Consider the following 13,301-nt stretch of genomic DNA (forward strand, 5'->3'; position numbering starts at 1 on the left):
TTACAACTTGACTATTGTATAAATAAGTTCAATGAGAAGTTATACATGGAAGTTATATGGGATTCCATGCCATCTTGGCGAGGGTCGGGGGAGGAGGGGAAGAAAATCTGGAACTCAAAGTTATGTGGAACTGAGTGTTCTAAACTAAAAATAAAAAAATCTCAAAAAAAAGAAAATAAAAAGAATTTTAAAAAGTAGCCTTGAAAAAATATTTATTGAACATCTATTTTATTAAAAGGAATGTATTTGTCATGTGAGGAATGCAGAAATATATAAATATCAGTACTGGGACTCAACGACTCAGGAAGACAAGATACATTCATATAAAAGGATAACCAATGATGTTTATCAGTGTCTGTGTGGCAAATTAGAGCTTAAATTAAATGCAACAGTAAATCACTTTGGAAAAAAATCACTTTGGGCAAGAAACACTTCACAGAGTAGGTGGTCCTTTGGTTCATAGATCTATAGATTTAGATCTGGAAGGGACAGAGGGAAAAGCTGGGTTGGGGCTTCCGGGAGCCAAGCGAGTGTTGGACCTGTTTGGGGTGTTTCAGTGGGGCCAGAATGACAGGTTCTACCCATTGCCTCCTTCCACCATTCAGTGTTGCTTTTGAGAGCAAAAATGAACGTTGGATTTGCTCACAGTGAGGTAAATCCAAATACCTGAGGAATGAACAGTCTTGGTATATGGCTGACATGTGCATCGGGAGTTGGTTTCCTTCATGTTGTCATACCCAGCTTTCCCTTCTTCAGTTTCCCTGTTGCTTGGACCTTAACAAACATTATATATAATCTGGGAATGCACATATTTTTACATGCAGTAAAAGGAATACCTTTTGAAATCCCTGACCAGGGTAAATAAAACCAGGTTGTTAACTTACTGGGATTAGGGAGTAGATTTTACTTCTCAGAAGTTCTTCACAATTTCTTGAATAATTCTGTTTTCTGGCAAGTTTCTACACCAAGTATGATCCTAACCACTTTATCTTAAACAGAATTCCTCTTTCGAGTGTGCTAATTCCCCAAATACCAGAACTGCATGATGTTTGTATCTTTGGTATTAATAAGTACTAAACAGAAAATGTGAAGCAACTGTTCTCATCAAAATTTTGTGGCTACTGCTTTATCTACAAGGAAGGAATAGGGAGCATGCTGTGCTGTTTACACTGTCATGTTCAACGGGAAGTTTTTGCTTTCAAGGTCTAATACTTGTATGCTATTTGGAAAAGCAGATTTTTATGAGAAGATGCCTCTTGGTATTTAACATGTCTGCTAAATTTCTGCAGAAGTTTTCTAGGAGACACAAAATGGTTGACAGTATAATTAGAGCAGAAAAGCTCTAGATAGTGACACAGGAATCTTGAGGATAGAAGTAACTTAGTTTATAATGAATGGGTTCTGTGTAGGAGGAGTTACTCCAATCAGTCACAGTCAAATCTAAGTACATTTATATATGGACCAGAATCATCCTTTATAAAGGTCAAATGTCCTGTTCCTAAGATAGTCAGATCTTTTTTTTGTTTTGTTTCACAAATACACTCTTTGTTTTTGCTGGCTTACTGTTTTTTATCTATACCTGGTCAGTTCTGGATGTAGCAGAGGACTGATGTATCCTGGTGATGTATTTTCAAGTCTCAGTGGATATTGGGGTGGCTTCCTACAGCTTTCTAGTGAGTCTTCAGACACTGATTTTGGGCAAAACAAAATTCTCCAGGGATTTATTTTGTTTTTCAAAGGGCAGCTAGGTGGCACAGTAGGTAGAGTGCTGGTCCTGGAATCAGGAGGATTTGAATTCAAATCCAGCCTCAGATATTTATTGATTGTGTGACCCTGAACAAGTCACTTAACCCTGTCTGCTTCAGTTCACTCATCTGTAGAATGAGCTGGAGAAGGAAATGGCAAACCACTCAGGTATCTTTGCCAGGAAATCCCCAAATGGGGACACAATGCGTTGGACCTGACTAATCAACAAAACAACAACTCATTTTTGGGAAAAAAAATAATTTGTTGTCAGGCAGACTGAAGTATATCATAATTATCAATGATTATCTACTTGAACCATTTTATGGTTGAAATCTCCTTGTGTGTGTGTATGTATGTATATATATATATATATACACACACTACATACATGCACACATATACACAGGGAGAGAGAGAGACAGACAGACAGAGAGGGAGAAAGAGAGAGAGAGAGAGATCTATAAGTGTAACAACAATGCTGCTTGCAGCTGTGGTTGAGGTGTAAGACCCAACAAGACCAGCAACAAGAGCTGCCAGCACAGGTTCTTTGATCTGCTTTTCTAAGGAAAGCAGCTTTAAGGGGTTAACAATCTCACTTTAATCAAACATACATATATCATTGACTTAGCTCAGGGGGAAAAGCCAGCACCCTGAGCTTCAGAGAGAATACAAACAAATTATAAACATACATTATATAAACAGAGCAAATAACACAAACCAGTTTATCCATGGCAATACATAGTTACCAGAGAAGCACCAACATCTGGGTTTTCAAGATGGAGGGCTCTTAACAATGGTTGCCCAGAGTTTCATCAAATCACATGACACTCTTCCAGTGAGTGAGAGCCTCAAAAAAAACTCCAACCTCTGAGTTTAAAATCCTCCTTTAGCTCTTCCAGCCATGCTTTTTGGGCTGGAGACTAGTTCATATTACCTTTTGAGGTATCAGACACGTCTATAGTGTCATTGCCGTCCTCTTCCATATTGATATTTTGATCCTGCCTGCCTCCATAAAAAGAATCTATTGTCCTCGGTTTTTTTGTGTTCTTCTTCATGTCTGTTGTTTTACCTTTTCCTGGCGTTACAACGAATTTCTATCTTTGGGCCTCAGGACTCTCTGTTCCAGCTTTCTTATTCTGGGGGTTGTGAGTCTAGAATTATAGCCTTCAGTTTTCTGAGGGGCGGGGAGGGGTCTGGCTCCCTGGCGTCTCACTCCCTATGGGTGCTCTCCAGCACTTGCTTTTCAGCAATTGTCCCAGCTGTTTGTTGTTTGAGCTGATGACTGGCACTTCCCCTGGGGGAGCAAGATTATGTCTGGGCTCCTGGTGTTGACCCCTGCCGACTCTGCCCCTCTGGGACTAATGAGCTTCTACTATTTGTCCTGTGAGGCCCCACTACTTTCTCCTCTGTTTCAGTTCTCTATTTTTTTTCCCGAGGAATTCTCTGGGTAAGGGGGGGAGGGATTAGAGCCATTTACCTGGCCATTGAGCCTTCCGGAAGTTCAAAAAGCCGAGTTCCTGGGCTGGAAGCGTCAGGAGTTGATGTTTCACGGCCAGTGGCATTGAGCTGCTTCTCGTTGCTCCCACAGACTGCTGTCCTGTGTTTGGAGGCCTGGGGATCTCCGCCGGTTTCGGGCACCCAGCTTTTTCCCAGCCCGTCTCCCACGTGGATTTCCCTGCCGGCCGCTTCCGCTTTGGTCTGGAGCAGCTCCGCACCGAGCACTCTCCGAGCCTACAGGATCGTGTCTTCAGCCTTTCAGACTCTCCCAGCTCGGAAATTTGCCCCACGCAGACTCCTCGCGGTTTCTGACTCTCTCAAATCTGTTCAAATTCACTTTTTTATGGGAATCTGACAGACCTTGTGAGAGAACTCCGGTAAGACTCTGCCTTCATGGGGCCATCTTGGCTCCACCCCCCAACCTCTGAGTTTATATATCCTTCTTAGGGCCTGAAAGCTCCAAAACTAATCAGCAGAAGGGTGTGGGCCTGGGGCTTTGCACCTAGCAAGACTTAATTTAGCATTCTAAAACAGTATAAAAAAAAAGTCCCAACTTAATTATCATTACAATAATAAATTAGTCATCAAGTAAAGATAACTTTCTCTAGTCATGGTGCAAAGTAAGCTACTACACACGGTCTCTTTTTTGTTAGCTTTTCAGAACAGGATATACTTTCCCTTTAATGTTTTTTTCCACCTCCACTTTGCCTATTAACTTTATTTTCAAGATAGTTATCAGTAATTTAAGTGGTCAAGGAAGTGAACTTAAAGTTAATTTTAAGTCAGTTATTAGACTATTCTTTGAATTAAGAGAGTTTCTAGTTATTAGCCTTAACTGATATGCATAATTCCTTATTGAGGTTTCCTCAAAATTTTTTCTTAATGATAATTAGCTATTACAAACATCAGAAAATAAATTATTGAAAAATTAAACATTCTAAAATTCAATGATTTTTTGAAAATAAACTAAATTATATACAGTAGTTTCAGTTGACTTAAAAATCACTTTATCCTAATAAAGCTGTACTATCTTCAAACTGTCTCTGGAATATACTCCCTTCTCTCCCTGCCATCACTTTGGTACAGACCCTTATCACTTCATGTCTGGACTAATAGCCCGCTGGTTGGTCTGCTTGCCACAAGTCAATTCCCACTCCAATTCATGTTCCATCCAACTACCAAAATGATTTTCCTGAAGTACACATCCAACTATGTCACCCTAATACACAACAAACTCTAGACTCCCTATCACCTGCAGGATCAAATACAAAAACTTTCTGTTTGATGTTCAAAACCCTTTGTAACCTACAAAATGCCTTTACATCTCTAGTCTTCTTATGCTTTACACTTCTCCATGTACTCTTTGATCCAGTGACATTGGTCTCCTTGCTGTTCTGCAAACAAGCCACTCCATTTTCTCAACTCTGGGCATTTTCTATGGCTGTCTTCCATTCCTGGAATGCTCTCTCTCTCCACATTTCTCCTACTGGCTTCCCTGCCTTCCTTCATATCTTAGCTAAAATCTAACCTTCTACAGGGAGACTTTCCCAGTCCTTCTTAATTCTAGTGACTTCCCCTTTTTTAATTATTTCTTATTTATCCTGTATATAGCTTGTTTGTATATAATTGATTATCTCCCCTCTTAGAGTATGAGCTCCTTGAGGCCAAGAACTGTCTATTGTCTTTATTTGTATTCCCAGTGCTTAAAACAGTGACTAGCACATAGCAGGCACCTGAAATGCTTTTTGACTAATTGGCTGACTGAGGCAATAGCAATTCACTGGAATTTATTGAGAAAGGGGTTGGAGGTGGAGCAATATGGTTAGATTCAGTCTTTAGGAAGATCACTTTGGCAGCTAGGTGGAGGATAGCCTAGGGTGGGAAGAGACTTGAGGCAGAAAAAACAATCAGGAGACTGTTGCAATAGTCTGAGAATGAGGGGATGAGAGCTTTCACCAAATGACAGGAATTAGCAATGAACTAGATATGGAAAGTAGGGGGTATTTGAAATTTGACCAGTGGCCTAAAGGGAGCTGGGGTTCCATGAAGTGCAGGTGAAGAAGAAAACTTGTGATGATAGGGGCAGCCTGTGCTTTCCCATGGTCACATACCATTAAAACTGAAATTTTAAAATGTGGAGTCAGACGATCTGATTCTCTGTTCACTCTACCATGCTGTCTCTAGGAACAGGTGGGAACATGTATAAGACATTATTTTGGAACAGGACATACTAATTAGAGTCTCATAAAATATTACTATTGGAAAGTAATTTAGGGATCAGATTGGAAAACAGAGGCCCAGAGAAATTGTTACTTCACTAAGGTCATACTCCCAAATGGAAAAGAAAAACCTCGAATTTGAACTCAGGCCCTTTGACTCCCAGGAGGAGATGTTTTTATCGTTTCATAATGGTACCATTACACTAATTTTCTTAGGTTTTAACCTCTGTAAATGGAGATTTATAAATGTTTATGATATGTTATGAATTACAGAAGTTTTCATCAGCAAATAGCAGCTGCAGTAGGAGGGAGAAGGCCAATGACAATAACCAGTTTGGAAAGCATGACTCAAAACTCCCACTCCAATTGGCTTATCTGTTGAATTTCTGACTTGTGGTGCAAGGAGAAATCTTTAGTCTCTGCTCTAGTTGGCATCAATGGGTAATAGATAGAGCCATTTTGGGTGCCAAAGTCTTTAGCAATAAGAAAGAATGGATTTAAAACAAATTGATCTTTTCACAGCTAGTAGCTTCCCCCTTTCCTTCTAAGTTGGATGCTGTTCAGAACAAGGTCTTAGATGTTGTGCTGAAAACAAAGATGGCATTATTTAAAGAGGCATCCAGTTGGTGGAAATTCTCATCCCTTCAGAATGGGCTTCTATACTTTAATGCAAAACCCAGAGACAGAGTGAGTCTATCCATCTAAAATAATCTGTCTAGTGGCATTCACATTCTTTGTCCTCTATTTGAGTGTTCTGGACCTAACTAATATCTGCAGTGTCATTTGGAAATTGCCAGATAATGCAAAAGTCTCTTGTTTACATTTTTTCTGTGAACCGGAAACAAGTGTTACAAATAGGGGTGTATAGCAACAACACCAACAAGCCACCTCCCTATTGTATAGTTTACAAAACACCTCCCTCACAATTAAGTTGTAAAGGAGCTTATGGAAAGATTATTATCTTCATTTTACAGATGGGACAACAGAATGTCAGAGAGATGAACTGACTTGTGAGATCATGAGACAGAGTTAAGAAGTATGTTGAAAATCATCTAATCCAGGGATTCTTAACCTGGGATCCATTAACATTTTTAAAAAATGGTAACTGTATTAAAATAATTGATTTCCTTTGTGTTATTATGTGTTTTGTGAATTTAAAAATATTATTTTGATGAGTCCATAGGGTTTACCAGATTGCCAAAGGGATCTATAGCACAAAAAAGTTTACAAACCCTTGATCTAATCTAGCCCCTCATTTTATAAATGAGAAAACTGAGTCCCAAGGAGGTTATGTGATTTGCCCAAGATTACACAGGTTGTAATTGGTAGAGCTGAGATATGAACCCAGAGCCAGTACTCTTTCTACTCCATGGGTCAGATGAGAGAAGGAAAAGATTTAGTGACTCTATTGTGCATGCATGTTAACTCTGTATGTCTGTATCACATAACCTACTACTTACAGTAGGCATATATAACTACTGAAGCCCAGGGTAGATAATATGGTCAAAAGAGAATGGAAGTTCTTTGAAGGTAAGCACTGCTTCATGATCTTTGTAACCTCTAAATGACTAGAATAGGTCTACGTACATGGGGAACATTCAGAAATACTGATTGAACGAGTACATGTTCATCACAGATAATGGCACAACTTTTCTCCAGGGCCCAAATCCCTATTCCGTCTTCATTGTGAGTTTGGATACTAGCCAAGGACACATCTCTAGGATGTTTAAAAAAGTTTGGCTGATCTTTGAGCATATGGTGGAGATGTTTGTTGAGTATTTCTGAGAAATAGATGCAAATAGTGAAAATGTAGTATGTAGGAACTATAATGGGTATCTTCAAAAAGCTAAAAATTGTACATATGTAAAATTGCTTATATAAAGGGTTTATAGTATTGGCACTATGGCACAACTTGCTATAGAGCATTTGGACTCAGGAGACAACTGTCTTCAAATGCATATACTCATTATATCTAGGAAGCACCTTATTCAGCAGCTATTTGACTTACCTGTTAGTGGGAGAAATGACCATAACAGACATATAGAGTTTAGAATATAAAATCAAATGTTAAATCTCATAGAAATAATGGTGGAAGTTTATAAATATAACATATATGTTTGTATGGAACATGACCCCCTTATTCTTTAATCTTTTTTCTTCTCACTTACCCTTCTTTTCTTCTAGTATGTTGAGAATTTTCCCAGGTGGAGTTGGTTATGCTGCCACAATTCATTCTCAGGGCTGAATTCATTCCTGATCACAACTGCTACTTCTGAGCCCTAAGAATTGTGCTCTCCATTTAAGAAATCAGCCAAGATGACACTATCAACTCTTTATCAGAAACACTAAGTAGATGGCAAAGCAAGAATACTTTTAAAACATAACATTCTACCTATAAATCTAGGACACGTCCTCACACCAATGAACACAGTATCCATGGGGGAGAGTGAGAACAAGCTTATAAAAACATGGAGGCATATAAACAGGGGGCACATGTGCCTGGTGTAACTATCAAATCTGAACTGTTGGCCTTAATGTCCTTGGTCTCCCAGTCAGCATCATAATTCACTAATGACTGATGCCTGAAGCTGATCCTTTTCTAGACTTCCCTTTTCTTGTGCTGGGCAGGGATATTTTTCTGCTGTAGTCACTTCTCTTCCGGATAGCCAAGAAAGTGTTAAACTCTTTCAGACAAAGCAGAAACCCTATGCCTGGGAATTGTAGGGTTTTCCAGGTCTGCATCTTTGATTAGGCTCTGAGGCAATATTATATTCTTTCAGGGAAAGCAGTTGACTTAAGCCTGGGATCTTCCAAGCTTGTCTAGATTCTGAAGGGTTTCCATCTCTCAGGAATTATATGATGGCTCAGGTAAAGGTAAAGAAATACCCTTTTCCATCCAAACAGTTCTTGCAAGGAGCAGAGCTTTTCTTCCAACCGGTTCTTGTAGTTAGGAGGTGGCACTATAGACTTGAATGTCTTGCTTGTGATATAGCAATAAGGTCACTCCTTGGACCCATCTTTGACAATATGACTGAGACTCAGAGGTCTGGTTTTAACCCACTTAACTACTCCTAAGCAAGGTCTCTTGTGTGAATGACTTACCTCTTATTGTAAGAAATCAAAATCCATACTGTTGTCAGTCAAGATACAAGTTGGCAATATACAAATGGCTCATAGGCACAAAGTAGCACTAGGTATTAGGGTTTCTCAGCTTTTAATCATAAAGTCCACATGTCAATCCCTTGTAAGTTAGATATTAGGAAAGAAGACATTTGAGTTGTATTTATTCTGAGTTATTATCTTTTCTTTACTGGGCTGCTTTTTTAGTGTTCCCCACAAAACTGTCCTTATTTCTTCTCCTTTTTATTAATAACATTTTCCCAGTCAAGATAACAGAGGAAGGTAGTGGAGGTTGTAACCATTTTAAAGACAACTTGGTCAGATAACCAAGAAATGTCATTCTCAGGTCCCTTGAAAATGAAAAACGAAGGATGACAGAAAAGCGATAAAAGTCAAAAAAGGTGTGCAAAATATTTATGATAATCACTTTTAACCATAATGGAGAGTCGAGCAGCTATACTGCATTTCTGATAGTACAGTCCCCAATCCACATATTCTTTACAGAGGAAGTAGAAATGGCATTGTTAAGAATAAAAATTTAAAAAAAATCTGCCTCAGAACAAATATACATAGAAGAGGTTCATGCTCTGAGAGTAGAGAGATTGATTATTATGGTTTCTGAAAGAAGGGAAGATGCCCAAGGTATAGAAAAAATCTTGTAATTCCTTAGTGTCAATAAAAGGTCACATAAAGGATGTCAACTCCTATCTACCTATGAGACTATTACTCCAATTATATAAAAAATTTAAAAACCTACACATGGAATGAGTACATCCTTGATAAGGATACTAGAAGGGAACACATAGTTTTGTTACAAGTGATGCTCCAGAGTAGACCTTATCTTTACCATCACACAATTGATTAAAATATATAGAAAATACAAAATCTCACTATTCCTATTTGTTAACTATAAAAAATTATTTGATTCAATGGAACAAAGAATTACCTTATCTCCTCTAACAATGAATTTTCCATAAATATCAGAATTTTACAAAATCCCTTGAAGGATTTGTCAGAATATGCAAAATTCTTTGAAAGATATAATAAGAGGTACAACCTTACTTGATGACCCTCCATTCATCAATATCAGTTGAGGCATGAAACGGTAAAATGTATGTTCAACAAAAAGTGTTGCTCCCTATCACAGAGGAAATCCAGCTCAGTTGGTGGAAGTCTATATTGAAGAGGAATTTCTTATAGATAATGAAATATATCAACTGTTGTTTGTGGATGACTATATAGTGGTTTCACCAAACCTCAGAAAATTGCAAAGCCATCCAGGATGAGATCCATACCCATCAAAAAGAGTTTTGACTAACAGTTTCCTTCAACTAAAGGAAAATTAAGTGGATTAAGAATGTGTATGGTACCATTAAATGATGCAGTTAAGTGAATAATCTAGAATTTTTTGATGAGACATATCAAAACATAAATTTATGATATATCTTGACATATGCCTCGGACAAGAATTGAAAATAGATTGTGAGTTGGGTCCAGAATTGGACATGAGGAGAGCAAGCTGGATTTCCTTTGGCAAACTAAAAAACATAATAATTACCAGAGTGAAAGGCCCATCATTTAAATATCCACATTCTATTTGTGTTCTTGTATGTGGTTCAGTGATAGACTGCAAAATGTGGAGTCAGAAAGAACTGAGTCACTTACTAGCTATATGACCCTGAACACATTACTTAATCTCTATCTGGTTAGTGTCCTCATCTATAAACATTGTATAATAGCACCTACCTCCCAGGGTTATTGTGAAGAGCAGATGAGTTAAAGTGTGTAAAATTCTTTTTCTACTACTACTGCCACCACCATTACTGCCACTACCACTACTGCTACCACTACTACTACTACTACTTGTCATGAAGCATTTTCAGTGAAAAACTCAGTGTTACCTAGGATGTGAGGAAGAGGTACTTGGTGAGCCTGAGCAGGCTACAACACATTACAAACAAGGAATTGTGGTGGAAGACTGTATTGAAAGGTTCCATGATGAGTAAAAAAGATGAGGTCATTACAGGATGAGAATAAGGGATACCTGACATATAGCCTGTGTGTTCCACAGCTATTTTTAGGATACCAAAATAAATCAAGGAAGGTTCCCATAATTTAGATGGACTCTCTTTGGTAAACTTTAGGGAGGACATGTTGCACGGGATGGGGAGAGATCTCCATCTTTGGAGGGAATGTCATTACTGGTGCCAAAAAAGATCCATTTGAGCATTTGTGTATTTGTGTATTTAACCTCTCTGATCCTCAGTTTCCTCATATGTAAAAAATAAATAATTATTCTTTCTATACTTTCCTCAGAGGCTCACAACCTAGGTGTCATCTTCTACTCCTCACTCTTATCTACCATATCCAATCTGTTGCTAAAGTCTTTTGATTTTACCTTGGCAACATTATATGCCTTATTTTCTACTCTCATGCTGCTACCATCTTGGGTAAGGCACAATCACCACAAACCTGAACTACTGCAGTAGCATTCTGGTTGATCTTTCTGCCACAAGTCTTTCCCTGCTCTAGTCCATCCTTGATTCAGTCATCAAAGTAATCTTCCTAAAATGCAGGTCTTACCATGTGAGTTTGTCACAGACTTTTTTGGTAATGTTTTGTACCAATTGTTCTTACTGTGTGCCACCTTAGCGCAACCCCTTTCTAAAAGCTGTTTAAATCTGCTGACTAAACTGATTCTCAAATAATAATCTAGGGAGGGAAAGAAAGGGATTCACCAGACTCAAGCTAATTACATTGGGAAAATCATCCTCAATTCCTCAGTGTTACTGCTAAGACCTTGAGGGGGAGATGTAGACTTGGTCTGGGACCCAAAATGCACCTGTGGGAGTGGGAGTTGAGATAAGGATTCTCAGAGCTTATATGGGCTTCATGAGATTTAGATCTTGTTTAGTACCAGGTAATCACTCCACTTCCCACTGTTTTCTTGAATCCTACCCCGGTCATCTGGTCCCAATTACAGCTTGTTGGCCTTGAAGGTTGGAGAGAAGTTTATACTTTGTGGTTGCTCCACCTTCCTCTACCTCCATCCATGCTCATTGCCAGATCCTAGAGGTGGCTCTTTCAGCTAACCATGGGGAAGATTGTGGTTGACTCTTTCTCTCTCTCCTTGCCTTTTTCATCCTAGGTCACTTGGACTTCTACTTGTCCCTCTCTGCCCTTTAAGCTATGTTTAGCATCTTCTACCCTGGGAAAATACATTAGCTATTCCAAGTTTATCAAGCCTGTGAGAGAGGATTTTAATTCAATGTAGGAGTTTGTACATGTCTTTTAAAAGCTTTTTCATGGCATTTAGATTCTTCCCCTGAAGTCTTCTGGCTTTTTCAATTATGCCAGGGTAACAAAAACTCTGGCAAGGCCCATCAAACTGGAGAAGCCACCAACTGAGAGTCTGCTAGCATAGCTAAACAGAGAGGCTCATCCTCTAACCAGGAGCCACCCAGTGATGAGCTTTTGAGCTTCTAACCCCTCACAAAGATCAGTTACTAAACCATACAGGGGCTGAGATGTACCTTGGTGAAGTGAGCCCTTTTATAATCCTCAAAGCACACAACTATTGCAAGTTAGCTCCTTTTCAAATGCATATTATGGCAAATTATAGTCTGGTAATTAGCCAAAAACAAATCTCAGAGCATTCATTTAGGGGAGAAAGAAATGATTTTAATGTTTCTCTCTGTATACGTTTGAGTTGTCCTTTTAAAAAAATAAACAAACCTATACCTGTGACTTAATTGGTCACAATTCTACTGATGCAACTCGGCAAGTTTTCTCTAACTTATTCTAAGAGAATTACTGGGGCACTGAGAAGTTAAGTCACTTGTCCACAGTCACACAGCCAGGAAATAACAGAGGAAGAACTTGAACACAGATCTTCTTGATTCTCATGCTGACCCTTTACCCACCAAGTCATGTAGCCTTTTGTGTGAAGATGAAAATATATCAAGATATGCTACCTTCCTATGAGAGAGCAAAAGAAACTATTAGAGGCGCAAAAGGGAAGAATAGATTTTATGATGCCTTTATCTAAGGAGAGGAAAACAAAGCTATTTAAATTCAAGCTATCCTGGGACAGTCCCTTGTTGCAGTCCCTGAAGGACATTGTCCTTGCCTCTACTGGACTTGGTGACAAAAGGATCTAGCATTGTAACCAGGACAATTTCATTCTTTGTGTTTTCAAGGCATCACCCAACCACAGAGATCAAACTTAGCTAAGAAGAAGAGAAAGAATAGGTTGTGTGTGTGTGTATGTGTGAGTGTGTGTTTCATTAAGTCATAATGTAATGTTCGTCTTGGGAACTTTCAGGTAGTATGATTAGGCTGCCTCTTATCATCTGTGCCTTCTACCTGAAATCTCAGTCCTTCCATTGGTCCTGAGCCACCAGTTATGATGGAATGTCTGGGAAGTTTGCAAAGATGAAAATCATTTTCTATTTTGAGATACTAATCAAGACAATGTGGTTGTTGGATGATTTATATGCTTATGAGCATTTTGGAGAAAAAAAAAACAAATAAAATATCTTTGAAAGATTTTTCCTTCTGATGTAATCTTTCTTATCACTTTGGCTTCAGTTGATGATTCCCCAGAATCTGTTTTTTTCTCTACTGTAAACTACAAACACATGTTCTCAGTCTTTGACCTTGTCTTGTGAAGACTAGGTTAGTTCTGGTGTTTGCTTGGCAATATGAATATAACAGCTT

At 38.7% G+C, this 13,301-nt stretch overlaps 1 pseudogene; it reads left to right on the plus strand.

The window, feature by feature from the left end:
- The first annotated feature begins 619 nt into the window (after positions 1-619).
- LOC118844710 lies at positions 620-1,077 on the plus strand (annotated as a pseudogene).
- The last annotated feature ends 12,224 nt before the right edge of the window (positions 1,078-13,301 follow it).

This window comes from Trichosurus vulpecula, chromosome 3, assembly GCF_011100635.1.
Source record: "Trichosurus vulpecula isolate mTriVul1 chromosome 3, mTriVul1.pri, whole genome shotgun sequence".
In the NCBI taxonomy this organism is placed as follows: Eukaryota; Metazoa; Chordata; class Mammalia; order Diprotodontia; family Phalangeridae; genus Trichosurus; species Trichosurus vulpecula.